General features: G+C 49.1%; 1 long non-coding RNA gene across 1 annotated transcript; it reads left to right on the top strand.

Annotated features, from left to right (window-relative positions):
• The first annotated feature begins 3,725 nt into the window (after positions 1–3,725).
• On the top strand, positions 3,726–21,391 carry LOC129632391 (uncharacterized). Its single transcript, XR_008704492.1, has 3 exons — positions 3,726–3,799; positions 20,982–21,076; positions 21,181–21,391. It is a non-coding gene; the product is annotated as an uncharacterized LOC129632391 (long non-coding RNA).
• Positions 21,392–22,652: the final 1,261 nt, after the last annotated feature.

The following is a 22,652-nucleotide window of genomic DNA, read 5'->3' on the forward strand; positions in this document are numbered from 1 at the left end:
AAAATCTCTGCAAATGATTTCAATATGACTGTGAAACACACAGGAAATTGAGATCCTTATAGCATGAGAAGGGACCTGTAGTCGCTTTTCCCCTAGAAAATCAAGTGGATCATGTCTCTAAACTTCTCTAGTATCGTGGGAGCCAGTCCTGTGTGGAGTTCAATTCAGGGCAGGGTTGTGGCGGGGATGCTTTCAGGAAGTACTTATTCTGAAGAGTAGTTCTCAACTTTTTGGTCTCAGAATCCTTCTACAATCTTAAAAAATATCGAGAGTCTCAAAGGGTTTGATGTCTGTGGGTTATATATATTCTTCTTCACTGTATTAGAAGAAGTATTTAGAACATTTAATATATTTTAAAATAGCCATAATAAAGCCATAACCTAAATAGTTTACTTTTAATGAAAAATAACAATATGTTGCCAAACCAAAAAAAAAAAATCAGTCAGAAGAGTAGCACTGTTTTAGCATTTTTGCAAATCTCCTCAATATCTGTTATAAGACATGACAAGTCAATTTTTAGTCTGCTTCTGACTTGTCTGTTGTAATATGTTTTGACTGAAATATAAGAAGAAAATTCACCTCATGCAGACGGTTGGAGATGGTAGGAGCATTTTGATAAGCTTTTGCACATCACTGCCTACTCTTCTTCCTTGATGCTGCTGCTGCTGCTGCTAAGTCGCTTCAGTCGTGTCCGACTCTGTGCGACCCCATAGACGGCAGCCCACCAGGCTCCCCCGTCCCTGGGATTCTCCAGGCAAAAACACTGGAGTGTGTTGCCATTTCCTCCTCCAATGCATGAAAGTGAAAAGTGAAAGTGAAGTTGCTCAGTCGTGTCTGACTCTTAGCGACCCATGGACTGTAGTCCTCCAGGCTCCTCCGGCCATGAGATTTTCCAGGCAAGAGTATTGGAGTAGGGTGCCATTGCCTTCTCCGTTCTTCCTTGATATTATACCAAAATTCGACAACTGGCAGTTTCATAAAGGGTAGTTGCAGTGTTGAATTTGAAGTCCTGTGAATGGACTTTTAATTCTCTGGCGCATTAAAATCCCTTGGTATGGGTTTGTTTTTCTATTCCCTCTGTGAACGCTACTTAACACTGAACCTGCCCCGTCTACAGACTTAATGCACTATCTCCCAGTTGCAACTGTGCAGAAGACACGGCCCAGACACCCTGCTATTGTCCGGTCCACTGGGAAGGGAAGCCGAGCTCCTAGCGCACTCGGGTGCAGAGTGGATCTGAGCCATTAGATGGGCAGCTCCACGGACAGATGCCTGAGAAAAGGGACAGTTTCTTGCTCAACTTCTTGAAGAACATGTTTTAAAGTGTGATTTTATTAATTTGCTCACACATATTCATTGGGTCTCTACCATGTTCTTAGCACCCTGACTTATTCTAGAGAAGTTTAAGACCCCAGACCTTGAATCCCACTCTGAATTTATTTAATCAGAGTTTCTTTGCTGTCAGGGTTTCCATAGATTTTTTTTTTTATTTAAAGAAAGCCAGAGAGCTGATTCATTACCATGAATATTTCACCTGAGCCTGCTTTCTATCAAATCATCTGTGTTTCCTAATCTACAAAAAGATGTGTGTTAATTCTTTTCTTTCTCAGAAAGTGTTTGTGAACTTTCAAGGGAAAAATAAAAAAGAACAAACACGGAAAAATGAAGAGCAATTTCAGGAATTTCCAGAGTAAATGAGGCTTTGAGTAGAGCCTATGATCAGTGTGCATAATTCATTAAAAACAAATCACTCTGCAAAATTGGGTAAACCAACATCCGAAGACCGTTTCTGTGTGCCATGTGGCCACCATTTAGTCCACAGTTGTTGCTAATGAAGCTTGTCATATAAATTTGAGAGTAAACAGATTTGGACAAACGTTATTTGCTAGGAAAGCAACAGCTAGCACCCCTGCCTGAATCACACAGGCCCTGAAAATGTGGTTTGGAGAAAATTACCTTCCTAGAGGTATGAGCGTGCATCTGTGTTGCGCATGCCTTTGTGTGCGTCAAGTGGAATTATTCGCATTATTATAAAGCTATGGAGACAGAGACTTTGTTTTAAATAACTAATCTCTTTCAATAGGGGATAAATGAAGAAGACAAGAGTAGCTGCAGAATTGAGCTTGTGCTGTAAGAAGAGATGTTTACATGGTGACCACTTCTCTATGCCTCATGTCTTAACACCTCCCCAGCAACCCTGAGAGATGCTACAGCCCCGGCTGAATGAGGGGAAGGGGTTTTATACACAACGCATCTATAAGTAGTCAGCTGGAGACTGAAGAAACTCAAGGTTTTTGGGTCCAAAGTGTATGTTCTTCATCACTGCCCTTTATTCATAAATCTGGAAGGCTCTTTGGAAGAAAATGAAACTGAGAATGCATCTCCTATTTGCCAATTTGAATGTAAAAGGCTAGTTTGGGACCCACGTGTTCCAGATTACACGTGGGCCATGCTCAGAGTTGCCGTCAAATCTCGGGTCCTCCATCCCGTCTTTTGTAGACAGGCAAGGTATTTGACATTTCTTGCTGTTTCTGTTTCTGGTTTCATTTCACTTATAAATTATCCTAATAGGAGATAATCAATTTAAATTAAGAATTATGACTCAAAATATCCTGATGAACCTAGTTCTGGGTTGCTAATGGAGTTCTGAAGGAAGGAAAACCCCAATGTTTTATCGGCACAATGGTGCTCGTCTGTAGTTGGACGGAGTTCTGGAATGGTTTCACGACTGACGTGATAATGTCCTTTAGTGCTGGACATTTAAAATATCTTATGGTGAGCTCTGTGGAAAGCAACAGAAACAATGGAGTTTCACCCTAAGAGCACGTTCCTCTGCCTGTAGGTTAATTCGAGAAGCAACCCTGAGCTAAATGCTTCTGGAGGCAAAGCAAAGGATCTGTGTCACGCGGTCACCAAGACAGCACTTGGAAAAGTTTTTCCAACTTGTTTTGCAACCTGGATCCTGTTGTTCCTTTGTTGACTTAGCTGCTTTCACTAGATTTCAAAGTGGCCATTTTTTTGGCAGCTCCTCTGGTTCCTCTCAGTGTGGAAGCCAAGCTCAGATACAAAGGTGTCCCTTCCTCTGTAGGCACTGGTGCTACGCTAGGTTCATGGAGAGACTCGTGGCTCACAAGGGTGAGCCATGACAACTTGTCATTTTTCTCCCCATGGTCTGGATTCCTGGGGAAAACTTTGACTATTCTGATGCTTTTCCACCTTATTTACTTGGGGGAAAAATATAGAACGCACAAGTATTCTGAATGCTTTCCAGAGGCATTACACTTGCTGGCGAGCGGCTCTCTTGCCTTTCTGCCACATGGAGCGCCATGCTGCCTCCCTGCCAAGGCCTTCTTGGGGGAAGTGAGGAAGGAAACTCAGAGACTATGTATGTTTCAACACAGCGAATTCGAGTCCAACGAGAGAAGAGCCAAGGACCTCCTGACCTGCCATGTTTGCCTCTTTATTTTTCTGAACCGTCTTGGAGTCTGCCTGGCGGAGTTTCTGTTCTCTGCTGCTTGTGGGCTGGTTGGCGTTGGCCCTGGTGAGGAAGAGAACAGAAAAATCCTCAGGGAAAGTACAGGATGTGACAGAAAACTGAACTGGTGAATCAGGGGTGGGCTGGTCTCCATTGTGTCAAAAGTGCAAGAGCTCTAGAAGGTTGTGGGCAGGAAATGGCACTGCTGAGTCAGAGGAGAGGTCCTTGCCCCATGAGTCAGGGCCGAGACAGACACACCTTGGGGCACAGACGCGGAGGAAGCCCCAGAGAAGGCTGCAGCGGGGTTCGTGGAAAAGAGGGCTTGTGAGTTTGTAGAGTATTATTGAATTCCAAACCTCAGTGACTTCTGGGGAAAAGGTATCTTGAGATGCGGTCTGGAGCGGGTTCCTGAGAAGCAGGCCCTGGGGCAAGAGTGTGTGTGAAAAGAGTTGATTAAGGAAGTTCTCAGGAAAGACAGGTAAAGGAGGAGGGAGGAAGTGGGAGTGGGAAAGGAAGGAAGCCAGGCCGGGCTGAGCTTCGGGCAAGGCCTCACCCACCAGGGTCAGCTGCTGGGCAGGCAGCGCTGCTCACAGGCGGTCAGGAGGTCAGAGGGCACGTGGGGGAGATGCTGGGACAGCTGGCACTGCATCAGAAGAGCCAACTGTGTGCTTCCCCATGCCAAGCTGAGTGACAACCACATGGGAGTATTTACACCATGGGGATTGGCAGATGCTACGGTCCAGGACATCCTTCGGTAACCATTTACCAGTCCCGAGGGACCTCTGACAATGTCTCGTACGGACACACCCTGAGGACGGGTCTGAGGGTCTCCTATGTGGCAGGCGCAATTCTAAGCATCTCTGTGCACACCAGCTCAGGCAGTCCTCATGAGAATCCCATGGAGAGAATAGTATGTGTAATATCCCTGTTTACGAAAGAGGAGACAGCAGGTGGTCTGTTAAGGACAAGTCAGCCTGCTCATGAGAGAGGAGCCGCAGCCAAAGCAGAGAAGCCTCAGAGTCCATGCTCCGCCACAGGCAATGTTCAACTATGCAAAAACACGCAGGCTTGCACTGCATGGAAAATACTTCCCTTGACGATGAGAAGGCATACATGTGGAGGTCACTGCAACATGATTTGCCATTGCAAAATATTGGAAATACCAAAATGCCGACACCTAGGAGATCCAGTTGAATGAACTGGCCCGTCTACACAGTGGAGGCCGACACAGGGGTAAAAAGAAGTGGGAAGGTCTGGCCGGGAGTGACATGGGATGATATTCAGAGAGCAACACTGCGGGAAGAAACTGCGTGAAAACCAGATGTACAATGTGCCTTATTTTGCATATAATGTATACTTATTTCTTATGTGTCTCTCATATATATCAGGTATGTGTGAAACATTTTCCCTCTCAAAGACATGCAGAATGGACAGGCCAACAATTATCAAGGAAAGTGATTAACTATAGAGAGTGAGAACAGGTGAAGGATTAGGGGAGGGAGCGGAACTTCCAAGTTTGAAGAGTTTTGATTTTTCAGTTCAGTTTAGTTCAGTCACTCAGTAGTGTCCGACTCTTTGCGACCCCATGAATCACAGCACTCCAGGCCTCCGTGTCCATCACCAACTCCTGGAGTTCACTCAAACTCACATCCTTCGAGTCAGTGATGCCATCCAGCCATCTCATCCTCTGTCGTCCCCTTCTCTTCCTGCCCCCAATCCCTCCCAGCATCAGAGTCTTTCCCAATGAGTCAACTCTTTGCGTGAGGTGGCCAAAGTACTGGAGTTTCAGCTTTAGCATCATTCCTTCCAAAGGACACCCAGGACTGATCTCCTTTAGAATGGACTGGTTGGATCTCCTTGCAGTCCAAGGAACTCTCAAGAGTCTTCTCCAACACCACAGTTCAAAGGCATCAATTCTTCGGCACTCAGCCTTCTTCACAGTCCAACTCTCACATCCATACATGACCACTGGAAAAACCATAGCCTTGACTAGATGGACCTTTGTTGGCAAAGTAATGTCTCTGCTTTTGAATATGCTGTCTAGGTTGGTCATAACTTTCCTTCCATGGAGTAAGCGTCTTAATTTCATGGCTGAAGTCACCATCTGCAGTGATTTTGGAGCCCCCCAAAATAAAGTCTGACACTGTTTCCCCATCTATTTCCCATGAAGTGATGGGACCGGATGCTGTGATCTTAGTTTTTTGAATGTTGAGCTTTAAGCCAACTTTTTCACTCTCCTCTTTCACTTTTATTAAGAGGCTTTTTAGTTCCTCTTCACTTTCTGCCCTAAGGGTGGTGTCATCTGCATATCTGAGGTTATTGATATTTCTCCTGGCAACCTTGATTCCAGCTTGTGCTTCTTCCAGCCCAGCGTTTCTCATAATGTACTCTGCATACAAGTTAATGCTAATATTTTCCCTATTTAAAAAGTTAAATCCATGAGGATGGGGGCGATGACTGGAAGGCAGTGTGCACGCTTGTTCATGTGGGCCCCATGGCAGTGGCCGCTTTGGCACAAGAAAGTGAAAGTCGCTCAGTCATGTCCGACTCTTTGCGACCCCCATGGACCCATGGAATTTTCTAGGCCAGAATACTGAAGTGGGTAGCCTTTCCCTTCTCCAGGGGATCTTCCCAAGCCAGGGATTGAACCCAGGGTTCCCACATTGCATGAGGGATCATCACAACTCATGCACACGTGTGGCTGGCATTGCTCTGAGGGAAGCCCTGGCACAGAGTTTCCGATGCGGTCTCTGGTTGCTAAGGGTGTGGGTTGCTGTAGCAGAGGCCAGCGGTGTGCTCCTGGGGTGGCCACATGCCATGAAAGATGCCCAGCACTCAGACGTGAGGGTGCTTGGGAACAACAGGAGACCATCCGGGGCCTGGCAGCTTCACCAGACACTCTCCCTGGGCTGCAGGAGATGGCTCCTTGGGGACCCCCGGCAGCTATGTTCCTCAGCAAAAAGTCTGGTCATGGCCCCCAGAAGACGGGTCAGGAGGTCATGGTGATGGGCTCCCTGTAAAGACCCTGGAGCTCAGGTTTTGTTCAGTCCCGGGTGTGCGGTTTCCCTTTTCCCGCCAGATCCTTTCTCATGGGGCTGAAGGCTCTCTGGAGACGGGGCTGAGCGAGTCAGGAGATAAGAGAGTGTGAGCCTCCCTTCCCACTCTGAGCAGCCTGACCAGACTGTGGATTCCCTGAGAACAGCACTGTCTTGAGGTTTGTGCTAATTCCTTTTCCCAGCTGCGCTGGGATTGCCATTAGACAGCTGCACTGGTGTGGCCCAAGGTGTCTGCTCCGTCCTGACGGCCTCTGGAGAGCGTGTGAGTCCGAGGACCGTGGGAGGACACGTCAAGAACCTGCGGCTGTGTGACATTAGAAGGGGCACATTGCTGGGTGTTCTGGCTCATTCTCAAGACTCCTTCTGATTTCATGTCCCTGGTCACAGGGGATAAGAGTTACCTTCTCATCTGACGTAGAGGAAAGAGCATCGGTCAGAGCAGACTAGCCCTGTATACATGTGCAGGTTTCTTCTCTTCCAAGCTGTGTGAGCTTGGAGGGGTCCCTTTCCTTCTCTGAACCCCAGATGATACAACGGATAAACAGCAGCTCTGAGAAATGAACCCAGTCTTGTCCATTCAGAGCCATCAGCCTGTCCTCCCCTCCCAGAGGTCCAGGAGGTAAGTGGTTAAAGGTACAGGATCCACCTTATTTTGCCTTTTACTGAGCACGGACTCAGTCTCTCCTCCCCTCAGTCCTTTCCATAAAACATGGGCTGTATCTCACGGCCGGCTGATAAAAGACAAAAACGTGCTGAAGTCTTGGAACGCTCGCTATTGTGGCCAAGGTGCCTCCATACACACACACATGTATGTTGAGATCTTCCCTCCTTCAGCCCAAGCTCCAGGTCGGGCATTGTGTATCCAGGCACACACTCCACCACGCCCACAGCAGACATCACCTGTCGATGGCCTCAGCCTTCTCCATGGCCTGGGTGGAGCCTCAGAAACCCCAGGCAGGCACGGCAAGTTGATGGCGGCTGACGCATGCGCATCGCTGTTGCCCATTAGTGGAGGCGCGCTGTAGGACGACCTGCCTTGCATGGAAACTGAGGCCTCCTCTGCAATCTGGAAAACACCCAGGTGCCTCCCCAAATGCAGGGCGCCTCTGTGCCATCCGGAAGGAATAGGGTCAGATGCGCTCCTGCTGTCTGGGGTCAGGGAGAGGCCCCTGCAGGGAAGGCAGGTGTGTTGGTGCACATAACGGACGAGAGGATTTAGGGAGGCAAGCCTGCTGTGTGTGTTGCACAGCCGGTTAGCGCAGGGGCCAGGTGCCTCCCGCCTCCGCCCCAATGCCGGTCTCCTTACCCCTGGGCAGCTGCGGCATTTCCCCTGGCTCTTACAGCTGTTTAGAGTCTGTAAACCCGCTAATCCCTGGCCATGTGTCATTCCCAGCCAGTTAATGGGCCTTGCTTCAGCTCACAGCGGAGAGGCCGGGCTCCCGCCTCTGCACACTTAGTGTCCAGACTTCTGATTTAGTGGGAGAAGCCCAGCACAGCCCCCTCGAGGTCTCCCTGGCCAGAGCCAATGCAGAAGGCCCCCGAGGCAGTGAGCCTCAGAACGCGATTTCAGATGGGAGGAGAGGAAATCTCTCCAGCTTGTCTGGGGAAGATCTCAGAGAGAGTTCGTCTCTGCTCTCCCGCTAGCTCCTGGGGCAGTGCTGACCGTCATCAGGTAAACCTGGAATCCCAAAGACAAGACACAGCCCGGAACAGGCACTCCAGCTGGCCAGAAGGTTGTTGTTTAGTCACTAAGTCATGTTCAACTCTTTGTGACCCCATGGACTGCAGCATGCCAGGCCTCCCTGTCCTTCATCATCTCCCAGAGTTTGCTCAAATTCATGTCCATTGAGTCAGTGATGCCATCCAACCATCTCATCCTCTGTCGTCCCCTTTTCTTCCTGCCCTCAATCTTTCCCAGCATCAGGGTCTTTTCCAATGAGTCGGCTCTTCGCATCAGGTGACCCAAGTATTAGAGCTTCAGCTTCAGCATTAGTCCTTCCAATGACTATTCAGGGTTCATTTCCTTTAGGACTGACTGGTTTGATCTCCTTTCAGTCCAAGGGACCCTGAAGAATCTTCTCTAGCTCCACAGTTTGAAAGCATCAATTACTCGGCATTCAGCCTTCTTTATGGTCCAACTCTCACATCCATACGTGACTACTGGAAAAACCATACCTTTGACTAGACGGATCTTTGTTGGCCAGAAGTTGCTGATAGGAAAACACTTTGGGCCTCTTCAAGTTAAGCAAGTGGCTTATCTTTGGGTCTTCAACTCTGCAGAAAGTTCAGGATAGAAATGAGGTCCTTCCCAAAGAAAGTCTGGTTTATGTGACCACAGTGGACGCTGGGAACGTGAGCCGAGTGGCCGTGTCTGCGCTTTGCTGGCGCCCACACAGGATCTCCGAACTGCCTTCCACGTAAGGGGGTGACTGGGATGAAGAGCTCTTGGGTCGGAATCCCAGCTGGGCCCATATCAGGACTTGAGCCACCTCTGTCACGCTCTGAGCCTCAGTTTCCCCATCTGGGAGGTGGGTGATCTCAGATCCCCAACGTCACTCAGTCATCTGAACCAGAATCTTCCAAAGGTGAGGGGTTCTATCAGAGGCATCGGACATGAGTGAGGACCCTCTCCCAGCAAATGAGGGCGGTTTGGGAATCGGCTCCTGGGATGCACTCCAGGAATGTCACCCCGGGTTCTGCACTCCCACCCCCAAGTCCTGGTCCTTTCGGACACTCACTCATGACTCTGAAGTTTGTTCCTGTGACAAATGGTGCAGAAAGGTGTGCCAGGGGGAGTTTGCTATCATTTCTGAAAACACAGGTGAGTCACCCTGGGGTAGAGACACATCCCACTTTATGTCCGCGTTGCAGACGTGATGCTGGGTGCTCCCTCTGGTGATGCTGAAGGGGAGACGCTGCTGTCAGAGGCATCAGTAGGGGGGTGTTTCCAGGACACCCCCGCCTTCGGCCCTGCCCTCCGCTCTCACCTGCGGGCCCGGGCCCCGGGAACCACTGCTGAGCAGGACGGCTCGCAGACGGCTGTCTCCCTTCAGGCTCCTTCCGGACGTTTCTCCAATCGACATCTCTGAAGCCACCCGTCCTTTTCAGGAAAAAGAAAAAAACGCAGTAGTCTGACGTTCCAAGAAACCCCAGAATGAGGAATGCAGAAAATCAAACAGGCTGGTCCGCGTCCAGCGGCTCCTCCGGGGAGAGGAGTGATTTCGCACGCTAATGGCCCAGCCTCCGACGCTGACATTTTCTTACAATGTACTTAAGTCCGGTTTGTTTTGCTTTCTGTCTCCACAACAATTACCAAGATTTATTTTTTATTGCCTCGGTTCACTCTGCCAGGACCACACTTCCTTTTTCTCTTTAAAGGAACAGCCATACTGAGCCGAGGGGCCTAGGAAGTGAGCATTTTCAGTCGCAAAAATAAAAATAAACAAGGCTGCACGCCTCTCCTGGCACGAGCGTCCGCCCCCCCGCGCCCGGTGTCAGAGGGGCTCTGGCTCTTCTCTGCTTGACACTCGGGCTCACCCCGCTGCTCGGCCGAGCCCCCGCCAGCCGGCTTGTCACAGAGAGACCGTCCTCCCCAGGGACTCCTCAGAGGAACCCCGGGAGCTCAAAAGGCACTTGGTTCTCAAGAGTGGGTGACTGGCTTTCTTGCAGGGCAACAGGGGTGAGGTTGGGGTGCGTCTTTCTCGGAGGTGAGGTGGTTTTCCAAGGTGACCTCTGTGAAAGTCCAGGGTTTCTTTGAGGGGCTTGTCTGTGTCTCTCCTGGGAGGCCCTTTGCTATGAAGGTGACAGGCCCTGGGGATTCCACATGGTGAAGGGGGGCCATCAGCAACAGGGCAGGTGGATGGGGTGACCAACGCCAGGACTGCGTCTAGAACCCATGGATGTGATCTGGGAAAGTCACCCTCTCTGAGCCCGTTTCATCACTGGAAGCAGCTCCTCCCTGGGTGACTGTGAGGGCCTGGAGACCAAGGATGGTAAGGGGCTTGCACAGCCTGGCAGAGGCTCCTAGGTGGGCTGGAAAACGGCCCCACCTTAAGATGGGAGAGGACACTGGGTTATCCAGCTAGGTCCCAGGTAGCAACAGGAAGGGCCTTAGAAGAGGGAGGCAGGAGTCCGAGTCAGAGGAGGAGATGCGATGACGGAAGGGGAGACGGGAGGGGTGCGTGGCTCCGAGCCACGGGACGCAGGTGCTTCTAGGAGCTGGAAACAGCGAAGGAAGGACTCTCCCCTGGGGCCTCCAGAGGGGCCCAGCGGCCCTGAGACGCCCGGACTTGACCCCGTGAGACCCACGTCAGGCTTCCGACCTCCAGACTCTGAAAGAACCATGCGTGCTGTTTGAAGCCACCGAGCTTGTGGTCATTTGAAGCAGCAGCCCCAGAAGCGGATACAGTGCTGGACGCTGCAGTTACATTACTAGTGGGGGTGATGAGCCTCCTCCCTGGGCTGTGTCTCAGGTTCCACGTGGGCCTCCAGCGCCCAGAGGCTGCACCGTCCGTCTGTCCATCCATCCATCCAATCATTCCTGAGCCACCAGAACCTGCTAAGACTCTGCCGGGGCCATCAGCTCAGGCGTCCCCGCCCTTGCTCACTCCCCACCTAGGACCAGCTCCTAACCTGGAGCCAGAGTTATCCCTCAAATCCAGCTCGGGCCAACACCCCGCCTAACCCCGTGAGCCCGTGTTCTCGTGCTTCCTTGGCCATGTGGCACTCAGGAGCCCCCCACCCCCACCACACTACCCTCCCCCTGGCTCTGTCTCCTGTCCCAGGTCCAAGGTGCTGGGCACCACCCCTTGGTGCAGTGTCTTCCCCATGGGGCCACCTACCCCACTGGCCCCCTTCTTTGGGTCTTCTTGGCGAGAGCCTCCCTGACCACACTCTCCCCTCTCCTGCCCTACCTCCATCACCTTTCTCCCTTGTACATGGACGTTTCCTGTCTCCTCTGCAGGAAATAAGCTCCCTCAAGGCAGAGGTTTCCACTGTCTTGTTCCCTGTCATGTCTACAGTGCCTGCACACAGCAGGGGCTCGATAAAAAGCTGTGGAATAAATGGGTGAATATCGGAGTCTTTAAAGCCATGGTCCCTGCAGCTCCACAGCTTTGTCTGGAGCCTCACGACCTCGGCTTGTCCTCACAGGGACCTCCAGAAACACAGCTCTCACACACACCTCTGTGCTTTTGCACAGGTGAACCTTCTCTTTCCCTGGTGAGCGCCTGTTCTTCCTTCAAAACCCATCTCCTTTGCAGACGTTCCTCTAAATCTTCCATCCCAGGCTGTTTGTCTCTCCCTCTTGTGTGTTTCTAAAGCATGCAGTGCCTCCTTTTATTGGAGAACTTATCGTATTGTTTAGAGTTTTCTTTTTTTAAACACACCTGTTTTCCTGATCAGACTGTTACAGTGACTCTTCCTTTTTTGTTTCCCACACTGTCTGGCAGACTCCCTGACAGCAGATGAGAAGAAACAGGGAGTGGATGAATGAATGGATGGACCGAGAGAAGGGTGGAAGGGGACAGGGAACTTGTCTCATTTGACTCTGGGTCTCAATCACCCAGTGCGATATCTGCGCATAGTAAGTGTTCAGGGAAATCTCTGGTCTATAAGGACAGGGATCTGTGTCTGGTCCTAGGGTAGCGTCTGGCTCGTAGCAGCTCAGTGATACTCGATGAGTGAACCAACACGGGGCCCTGCTTCCCTCAGCTTTCTCCCAAAGGCCACTGGTGGGCTCCAGGAAGGGAAGGGGCCTCTAGGTGCCCTGAGGTCTCCCCCTCCAGCCTCACACACGTGTCCATGTGAATCAGAACATGTTTGACATGGAGAGAGCAGGACAGCTCTGTGTCCAAACCCCTCCATTTAACAAGGTACCAGTCCCACGGGATTAGAGCCCACCCTAAAGACTGTGTCAACTAATTACATCTGCAACAAGCTCATTTCCAAATACCGTCACCTCCAAGGCACTTACTTCACCACACAAATTTGGGGGAGACACATTTCAACCCATAACACCCTCCCTCACATGGACACCCCCCACCTCCCATCACTACCATCACTGATGACCCCTTCCTCTGAATTTCCTGAGCGAGTTTTACATTCCCCTTTGTCTACATTTGCCATGAATTTAAACGCCATGAGAACAAGGGGGTTCATCTTGTTCGTGGACTGCCGCGTCCCAGCACCCCCTAAACAGCACCCAGCACACAGCAGCGGTTCATATGTGTTTGCCAATTGAAGGAACAAGAGACGGGTCTCCAGCAATCTCTGTTAGACTGTGCGCCCGCCCAGGGCAGGAACGCAGCGGCTTTATCAGGGCAAACACTCAGTGGATGCTTGGGAAATGGGATCACTTTTTGGGCCAGCAGCAAAATTTCCTGTGACTCAGTAAATCACTTTAACTAATGAAGGAATAACAATCCCAGAGGAACAGAAGTTTCAACTATGCAGATTATTTCTGAGTTTTTAAAAAGTGTCTCTTCAAAGAAATAAGTCCCCAGGGGCTGCTGGCTCTCCATAAAGCCTGACTTTCCACTCTCTTAAGTAGCTCATTTTGGCCCTGTGACAAGATCCAGTTGGTGGTTTTTAATAAATAATGTTTTTTTGTGTTACAAAAGTAAAATTGAGAAAATTTACAGAAGTAGCAGGAATTAGAAAAAAAAAAAAATAACCCATCAGCCCTAGACAACCAGACTGTTAATATGTCATCGTATTTCTCTCTGGTCTCTTTTTATATGCCTATCTTTATGTGGTGATAAACACATTTCAGTGAAATTGGGTTGCTGTTTCAATTAAACAAAAATCCATCTTGAAAATATCCTCCAGTTTTCATACAATTTGAAAACCCCAGGGGCACGGGTCTGAATGGGGCTGGAGGGAGGGGGCAGGAGGGACAGGGCGCAGCTGGCCTGGGCACGGCTGTTCCCGGAATCTCAGGACGTGAATGCCCACGTGGCCCGCACTACCGGGGTGGGTGTAAGACAAGGACAAACACAGCGCCATGAAAACCCGTTTCCTGGCCCGGGCTCCCGGTTCATCTGCAACTTGCACTTTTCCAATTATAAGGCCCTTCTGGAGCATGGGTGGGAAAGCGAGGCCGCTTCCCACCGAGGGAGCGGCTCCAAGTCGGCTGGGATCCGGACAACGCCGATGGTATTTTGGAGGGGAAATGATACATCCCCACGGTCGAGAGCAACGGGGCCGACTCGGGCTTTGTGGTGGCCGCTGATGTCATTTCAGAGAAAGAGCTAAAAAGCTGTTTTGTTTTTCAGACTGTGTCTCTGAAATTGTCTTCTTTAAAAAAAAAAAAATTCTGATTTTATCCCAATGTGGATGTTCCAAACCCCAAACCTCTAATCCAAGTCTGTTGAAGGCCCCTGCCCTGGGCTGATGCTGGCGCCGCCGGGGGCACGCGGAGGTCACCCAGTTCAGTCATTTGCTGCTGGCCCTGCTGGGGGGGCCTGGGAGTGGGTAGAGGGCAGGGAGGCCGTAGAGGGAGGCCGGTCGGGAGGCAGACATCGGGGGCATCTGTGCTCTGGCAAACCGCTGTGGGTATCCAAGATGCCAGTGAGCGCCTTCCAGAGTCCCATCTTCCAGGAGTGCGGGGGAGGCTCGCCCTTGGCTGACTCCCTGGGAACGTGGTCCGGGGCTGGTGCTCAAATCCAGGCAAACACAGAGCAAGACAGGGAGGGCCCAGGGAAAGGCCCCGCCCACCTGGCTGGGGGCCGGGAAGGGTGACAGTGGGCCTCCTGTCCGTCTAGAGCCCCTCCTTGACCCGCTCTGGTCTGCCCCGTCTCCCACGAAGGAAAGGCCAGCACGGCCCCTTCTCACAGGCCCGGACCAGGACGTTGCTGTCTGGCGGGTGGAGTATGGTTGACCACTAACTGCTGGGTCAGAACTGTGCTGGGCTACCCAGTACCAAGGCCACACTGTGTGGTCAAGGGCAGCGCCAAGAGCTGGCCTGTGTGCCATCTGAGGCAGCCCTCATGGCAATGCTGTGGGTGATACCGATGGAGAGCCAGAGGCTCAGCGAGGCACGGGCCACCCCATCAGAAATGGCAGAGCCGAGACGAACACTGGGGCCGACGGTGTCTATTTCCTGCACTACACTGCCCTGAGGTGAAGCATGCCATGGGGGCCGACGTGCCCAAAGTCATGCCCACATCCTGTCTCTGGTACCAGTGAACGGGACCTTACTTGGAATACGGGTCTTTGCAGATGTAATCAGGGATCTTGAGATGGCAGGTGTCCTTATAAGAGACCAAAGGGGAGGTGACACGGGCCGTGGGAAGGCGGCTGTGCGGACACGCGGGCAGGGCTCTGGTTCTCCCAGGAAGAAGGCTCAGAGGCTGCCTTACGACTCTCACTCTCTGGATGGAAAACCCTGAGGCCCTCAGAAACTCAGGGGCTCATGTCAGCTGTGACCTGTAAGCCACTGCGGACGCTAGCTGTGTGCCAAGCCACCCCCAGCAGCGATAGAATAGCTCAGCACCTGTTTTGTCTGTCTGTTCCTCACAGACCTTGGCCAGCAGCTCAGGCAGGGTCTCTCACACGGGTGCACGTGGACAGGGGCTGGTCGGGGGCTCCCACCCCCCAGTGCTTCTCCCCTTGCCCTGGCTGCCCCCGACCCTCTGCCATCTACACGTTGGCCGTAGGGTGACTAGACATCTGAGTGGCTTATGTGTCCGTCAAAGATCCCTGGAGACAGACCAGGACAGACCAGCGGAGCCTGTCTGGCCAGAGTGGGGCGGGGGTGGCGGGTCACACAGAGCCACGCCTGTCACATGCTATTAGGATGTGGCCCCTCAACACAGACCATCAGGGAGGCCGGCAGGTTTCACATCCTCCCCGACCTGACCACCCTCCCGGCCCCTCTGGCTCTCCCACACAGAAACCTCTCCCCCCGGGGTCTCCTTCCCTCCGCTCGCTCTCCAGCCGTCCGGCCACAGGGCTCACATCCTGCCCTGAGGATGCCAGCGATGACATTCCCACCAGGGAGCGGGGCAGCTGGTTTGGCTTTGGAGGCCCTGGCTGCACAGCGGTCTGGTGCCCCCACCCCTGCCCCTCAGTTCTCCTCAGCCACGTGAGTACAACTGCACCCCAGGGAAAGACCTGTGACGGTTTTCAGACAAACACCCGTGACCTGAGCTCTTCTTGGATGCAGCCACAGAGCCGTCAAGCTCCCAAAGCGAGGCTTTTATAGCTGAAGTGTATTTTGGGTGCTGGGAATGTAAACTCCAGTGCTTCACCAGGTGTGGCCATGGACGAGTCCTTAACGGGACAAACTGCACCATCTGTGGACTTGTACCACAGGTTTATATTTGTAGCATTTACAACCAATAAACATTAGCTGCAACATCAACATAAGAAAAGGAAGACTATAAATCCTTCCTTTCCAGGAGTAAAGGGGATGGAGCCCCAGACCATAATGCTCGCTGTCATATTCTAACAGCAACTGCTCACGGACGCTTGCCCGGTACCAGTCTGTGCTGAGCTCTTTGCATTCATCGTCTCAGTGGGCCCGTAAACAACCCTATTATTATTATTCCCATTTTAGAGAGAGAGAAACTGAGGTCTAGAGACGGTTAGTCACTTGTGGCCATGAGTTAGCAAAGGGCAGAGTCAGGGAATAAACACCCCCGTCACTGAAGGGACACTGCATTCACATCCCTGTCATTCAGGCTGTGTGAGCAGCCAGAGTATTTCAAAATCCACACATGGGTTTTTACTGAAGTATCTGACTGGAATGCTCCAAAGCTGAACAAATTTTCACGTGAAACTTGGAGGTGCTGGGGCTGAGGGGCTGAGAAAATGGGGAGCTGGTAGATGACTCAGCCCTGGAGCCCAGCCCCAGACCAGGTGCTGTCTGAGGGGCTACTGAGGCACAGGGAAAGTAGGAAAGGAAGAGCTCCTCTAGTGGGGGGAGATTCTAGACAGGGAATGACAGAGAAGACCAACGACCCCCAAAGCTGGTTCCTTGAGATCAATAAAGATGATAAACAGCAGATAAACAGCAAGGTCCTACTGTAAAGCACAGGGATCTGTATTCAACATCCTGTGATAAGCCATAATGGAAAAGAATATGGAAAAGAATATATATATATATATATATATATATATATATATATATCTGAGTCACTTTGTGGTACAGCAGAAATGAACACAACATTGTAAATCAACCATGCTTGAATAAAAATTTAAAAAGTGGTGTTAAACTAAAAACACAGAACTCAAATACAAAAAAATAATCATAAACATTTGGATCAGGAAAAGGAGAAAAGACGAGAATTACCAATATCAGAAATGAGAATACTGACACCACTACAGATCTTACAGACAACTTGGAAAAGTGGATAAATTGCCTGAGAGACACAAACTTACCAAAGCTGATTCTGAAAGAAACAATTAGATAGGCAAGAGTACTCTCTATTATCAATAATAAAATTATATTTGTAGTTAGAAACTTTCCACAAAGAATACTCTAGGCCCATATGGCTTCACTAGTGAATTGTTTTCAAACATTTAAGGAGAATAATTATTCCAATTTTACCCAAATTTTGTGACTTTCCTGGTGACTCAGATGGTAAAGAATTTGCCTGGAATGCAGGAGACCCAGGTTTGATCCCCGGGTCAGAAAGATCCCCTGGAGAAGGAAATGGCAACCCACTCCTGTATTCTTGTCTGGGAAATCCCATGATCAGAGGAGCCTGGCGGGCTACAGTCCGTGGGGTCGCAAAGAGTTGGACACGACTGAGCGATTAACACTTTCACTTTTCTAAAACATTGAAAAGCACTCATTTAATGAATCAGCATTACCTTTATGCCAAATCCAGACAAATAAATTTTAAGAAAAGAGAACTACAGACCACCATTCCTCAGGAACACAGAAGCAAAAAAGCTAAGCAAAGTCTCTGGCATCAGATCTAATGATATATTGAAAGGAGAATGCATCATGACTGAGGTCTGCCCCACTCAGAAAGGCAAGATTAATTGATTAGATAGTCAATGTAATTTGTCACATGAACAAACTAAAAAAGAAAATCATATAATCATTTCAATAAAGGTAGGAAAAATGTTTGAGAAAATCTAATACCTATTCCTGATTAAAAAAAAAAACTCTCAGAAAACAATGAATAGAAGGAAACTTCCTTCCCTTGAAAAATACAAATTGTCACCCCCTCATCACATATTTAGTTAACTCAAAATGGATCCTAGATCTAAATATAAAACCAAAAACTATAAAAGGATCGAACATTTGTGACCACGTGTTAGGCAAAGATTTCTTAGGTTTGTCAGAATCTGTATCTTGTACATAATGCATGATCTACACATCAACAGTTTGAAATTTTGAATTGCATCAAAATTCAAAACTTCTGCTTTCAAAAGACAGTTAAGAGAATTAAAAGACAAGCTTTATAATGAGAGAAAATATTTGAAAATCATATATCTGATAACTTTGACTCAGAATATACAAAGAACTCTCAACACTCATTTATAGGGACTTCACTGGTGATTCAGTGGTTAAGACTCCACACTCCCCACACAGGGGCCCACCTTCAGTCCCTGGTCAGGGAACTTAGACCCACGTGCCATGTCTAAGAGTTCCCGTACCTCAACTAAATATCCTGTACAAGGAAACGAAGATCCTGTGTGCTGTAGCTAAGACTTTATGCGGCCAAAAACCAAAGAAACGTAATAAAACACTCAATCATAAGAAAATGAACAACATGATAGAAACAGGGCAAAAGACTGGGACAAGAACGTCACCCAAGGAGATTCTGTGGATGGCGAGCAGCTACAGGAAAAGATGTTTCACATCATTAGTCATTTGGGAAATGCACATACAAACCACAGTGCCATCACACACCGAGGAGGGCAGTCAGAAACGAAAGATGAACCGCACCTGTGTGGGGGTCCTTCTCAGCCACTTGCTGTCAAAACCTGGTGAGCCATGAGCCTGCGGACGTGCCCTGAGCCTGCAGGCCTGGGCATTTCTCATGCTCACGTCAGCCTACACTCAGCCTCCAGCAAGCTGGCATTTAAGAAAAATGCTCCAGATTATGGCTCTAGCAGCTCCTGCTCCAAGGAAGTAGATCTTACTTGTGACCTTCCAATGGTTTGCCCTTAGATCCCAGTTCTCTGACCTGTCCAGGGAGAGTAATCAGTCTTTGGGTTGTTCAGCACTTTTCTTGTGGTGAGAATGAGTGTGTGATCCCAAGCTTTTTACATGTCAGAGCTGAACCTGAAAGTCAGGACAAGCACTTTGGAAAACAGTTTGGCAATGTCTTAAAGAGTTAAACATATAATTGTCGTATCATCTGGCCAGTGCATTCCCAGGTATTTACCCAAGGAAAATGGAAGGCAAACGTCGGTAGTAGTTTTGTTTATAATAATAACCCCAAACAGGGAACAACTGAAATGTCTATTAGCACATGAATGGATGGACAAAACTGTGCTATAGCCATGTAATGGAATTTTAGTCATAAAACAGAACAGAATACTGACCCGTGCTGCTGTGTATCAACTGTACCTCGATAGCTTTTAAAAAATGATTGAAACATGCTATAACATAGATGAATCTTGAAAGAACTGCCAAATGAAAGAAGCTACACAAGAAAGAGTACAAAGTTTATGACCATATACGTGAAATTTGACATTCACATACGTGAAATTTCCATATACGCAAAATATACGAAACAGAGACAGGAAGCAGATGGATCCCCGCCAGGGGCCAAGGGCCATGCTGGGTGGGAGGAGGGAGGGATCGTATGGGAACATGGGGAACATCTCAGGGGATGAGATGCACATTCCTTGATTATGGTGAGGGCTGCATATGCCATGCACATAGGCCAAGACTTATCCAGTGGAACACTGTTCAGTCGCTAGTTTAGTTCAGTTGAGTTGTTCAGTTGTGCCTGACTCTTTGCGACCCTATGGACTGCAGCACACCAAGCCTCCCTGTCCATCACCAACTCCTGGAGTTTCCTCAAACTCATGTCCATTGAGTCGGTCATACCATCCAGCCATCTCATTCTTTGTCGTCCCCTTCTCCTCCCGCCTTCAATCTTTCCCAGCATCAGGGTCTTTTCCAATGAGTCAGTTCTTTGTATCAGGTGGCCAAAGTATTGGAGTTTCAGCTTCAGCATCAGTCCTTCCAATGAACGCTCAGGACTGATCTCCTTTAGGATGGACTGGTTGGATCTCCTTGCAGTCCAAGGAACTCTCAAGAGTCTTCTCCAACACCACAGTTCAAAAGCATCAATACTTCAGCGCTCAGCTTTCCTTATAGTCCAACTCTCACATCCATACATGACTACTGGAAAAACCATAGCCTTGACTAGATGGACCTTTGTCGGCAAAGTAATGTCTCTGTTTTTTAATATGCTGTCTAGGCTGGTCATAATTTTCCTTTCAAGGAGTAAGTGTCTTTTAATTTCATGGCTGCAGTCACCATCTGCAGTGATTCTGGAAGTCCCAAAAATAAAGTCAGCCACTGTTTCCACTGTTTCTCCATCTATTTGCCATGAAGTGATGGGACCGGATGCCATGATCTTAGTTTTCTGAATGTTGAGCATCAAGCCAACTTTTTCACTCTCCTCTTTCACTTTCATCAAGAGGCTCTTTAGTTCTTCTTCACTTTCTGCCATAAGGGTGGTGTCATCTACATATCTGAGGTTATTGATATTTCTCCCAGCAATCTTGATTCCAGCTTGTGCTTCATCCAGCTCAGCGTTTCTCATGATGTACTCTGCATAGAAGTTAAATAAGCAGGGTGACAATATACAGCCTTGACGTACTCCTTTTCCTGTTTGGAACCAGTCTGTTGTTCCATGTCCAGTTCTAACTGTTGCTTCCTGACCTGCATACAGATTTCTCAAGAGGCAGGTCAGGTGGTCTGGTATTCCCATCTCTTTCAGAATTTTCCACAGTTTATTGTGATCCACAAAGTCAAAGGCTTTGGTATAGTCAATAAAGCAGAAATAGATGCTTTTCTGGAACTCTTTTGCTTTTTCGATGTTCAAATGATGTTGGCAATTTGATTTCTGGTTCCTCTGCCTTTTCTAAAACCAGTTTGACCATCTGGAAGTTCACAGTTCACACATTGTGGAAGTCTAGCCTGGAGAATTTTAAGCATTACTTTACTAGCATGTGAGATGACTGCAATTGTGTAGTAAGTCATGTCCTACTCTGCACTGATGAACTTTCAAAGCTAATTTGAGTGGTCTACTTTTAATACAGATTAACCCCACATGAGCACTGTGTGTGATTGTAACTTTGTTTTGAATATGACCAGAAGAAGCAGGTCTTTAAGAATGCTGTAGAAAGAACACAGCACTCTCAGCCACATGTACGTCCTTTCAGTTTGCACCCGTCCAGTCCTGGCAGCTCCTATGAGCATCTCCTGAGTTACCTGTTCCCTTCTTCCCCTGTGACTCCCGGGACCTCAGCGGGGAGCTCAGTGGGCCAGTAAGCCGCAGCCAGGAAGGCGTTCAGAGACCATTAGTACAGGAAGCACGGCAACATCCAAAGAAACCATGAACCGGTGAGTTGGAAAACACTCCATGAAAGGCCTTTTCAGCCTGCTTCTTTCAGGAGGAGTTTGTTTTTGGATTAAAGGAGTTTATTCAGGTATTCACAAATACCCAGGCTCCGCACCAGCTGGAGAGTGGAAGCCCGTCCATCAGGATCAATTGCTGTGCAGGGGACTGGCATGTTCCGACTGGGGAATACACGGATGAAAGCGGCGTAATTAGGTGACACGCCTTCAAAGGAGATGAAAGACCCAAAACATCCTCAAAAACGTAGGTAAAAATACACCCAGAAATCACTACTTTCTTTATTTTGGAAGCAGCAGTCCCAATAAAAGGCTAGGTGTCAACGGCATGGAATGTAGCAGTCTTGCACTGGGGCTCTTTCTTTCTCTTTTTTTCCTTCCTCGCTTGGGGAAGAAAAATGATGGAAATGTCATTCCTGTGTTTCCTCCACTCCTCTGGCAAGTGGTGTAAATGCCTCCCTCCTTAAAGGGACTGTAGACTAAGCTGCCGCTTTCACGGCTGTCCCCTCGGGGTGGAGCGGGGACAAGAGGATGGGGGGGGGGGACGTTGGCTAACGGCACAAGTGTTTGATGCCCCCCACCCCATCAGATTTTTCTCCGAGTTTTCTGAATGGCTTATTTGTATTCTCAACTCCTTTGGTTAAAAAACAGGGCCTTTTCTCTGCTTACACTGCTAAGAAAACACACAAAGTTCCATAATCTTCTTGCAAGCTCCATTTCCCTGGACAATTCTTATTCTCCAATTTCGTTAAATTCAGGAGATTGACAGGTCTGAGGATGGGGGGTTCTGTAGCTGGGGATTCATCCATCTATCCCCCTGTGCCGTCCATTTTCAGATGAGAAAACGGAGCCCCAGTGAGGCTGTGTGGTCTTAACTCTAAGCAGTAGGACTGGAGCCAAAACTGATTTTGATCCCTACCTGACTGTGTTCCCCACTGTTGAAACTATTGCTTCCCCATTTTCCTTTATCTGTAATCCTTTAATGGACATACTCGGACTCAGTTCGCAGCACTCATTAACACATATTTAAATAATTATGGAAAAATCCGCATTTTATGCATCCTTAAGCACTCTGACCTCTGGGTTTCTGCAGCCAGATGTGAGGGAGTGCCGGCTATTTGGCACATTTTAATTGGGGCCCTGACTGCGGCCTCCTTGGCCCCTGCGGTCTTGGAGCAGCCCGCAGCACACCTGCCTCATTGAGCTCAGAGGCTTCAAGACACTGACACACTCAGCGTTTTCTTTTTCTTCTCTCCCTCCCCTCTTCCCTTTCCTGGCTGAACTCTCCAGTGCAGAGTGAATGTGCTATTGAAAGACCACTTTGACGGCACCACTGAGTAAGGATTCCTCGTGGTTGGCAGGGTTTTTCCAGTTTAGATCAGGGCTGCACAGAAGGGGATGGGTGGGTACTCATTGCCAAGACAGTGGTTATAGCTTGAAGTAGAAAGCATATATATATATGTACATCTTGAGGTAGAAGACATAAGTATACAGATATATATATATATAGATACATAAATACATGTTTTCCTTGTCTCTGTATGTATGGGTGTCTGTGCATTAT

The sequence above is a fragment of the Bubalus kerabau genome, chromosome 17 (assembly GCF_029407905.1).
Source record: "Bubalus kerabau isolate K-KA32 ecotype Philippines breed swamp buffalo chromosome 17, PCC_UOA_SB_1v2, whole genome shotgun sequence".
In the NCBI taxonomy this organism is placed as follows: domain Eukaryota; kingdom Metazoa; phylum Chordata; class Mammalia; order Artiodactyla; family Bovidae; genus Bubalus; species Bubalus kerabau.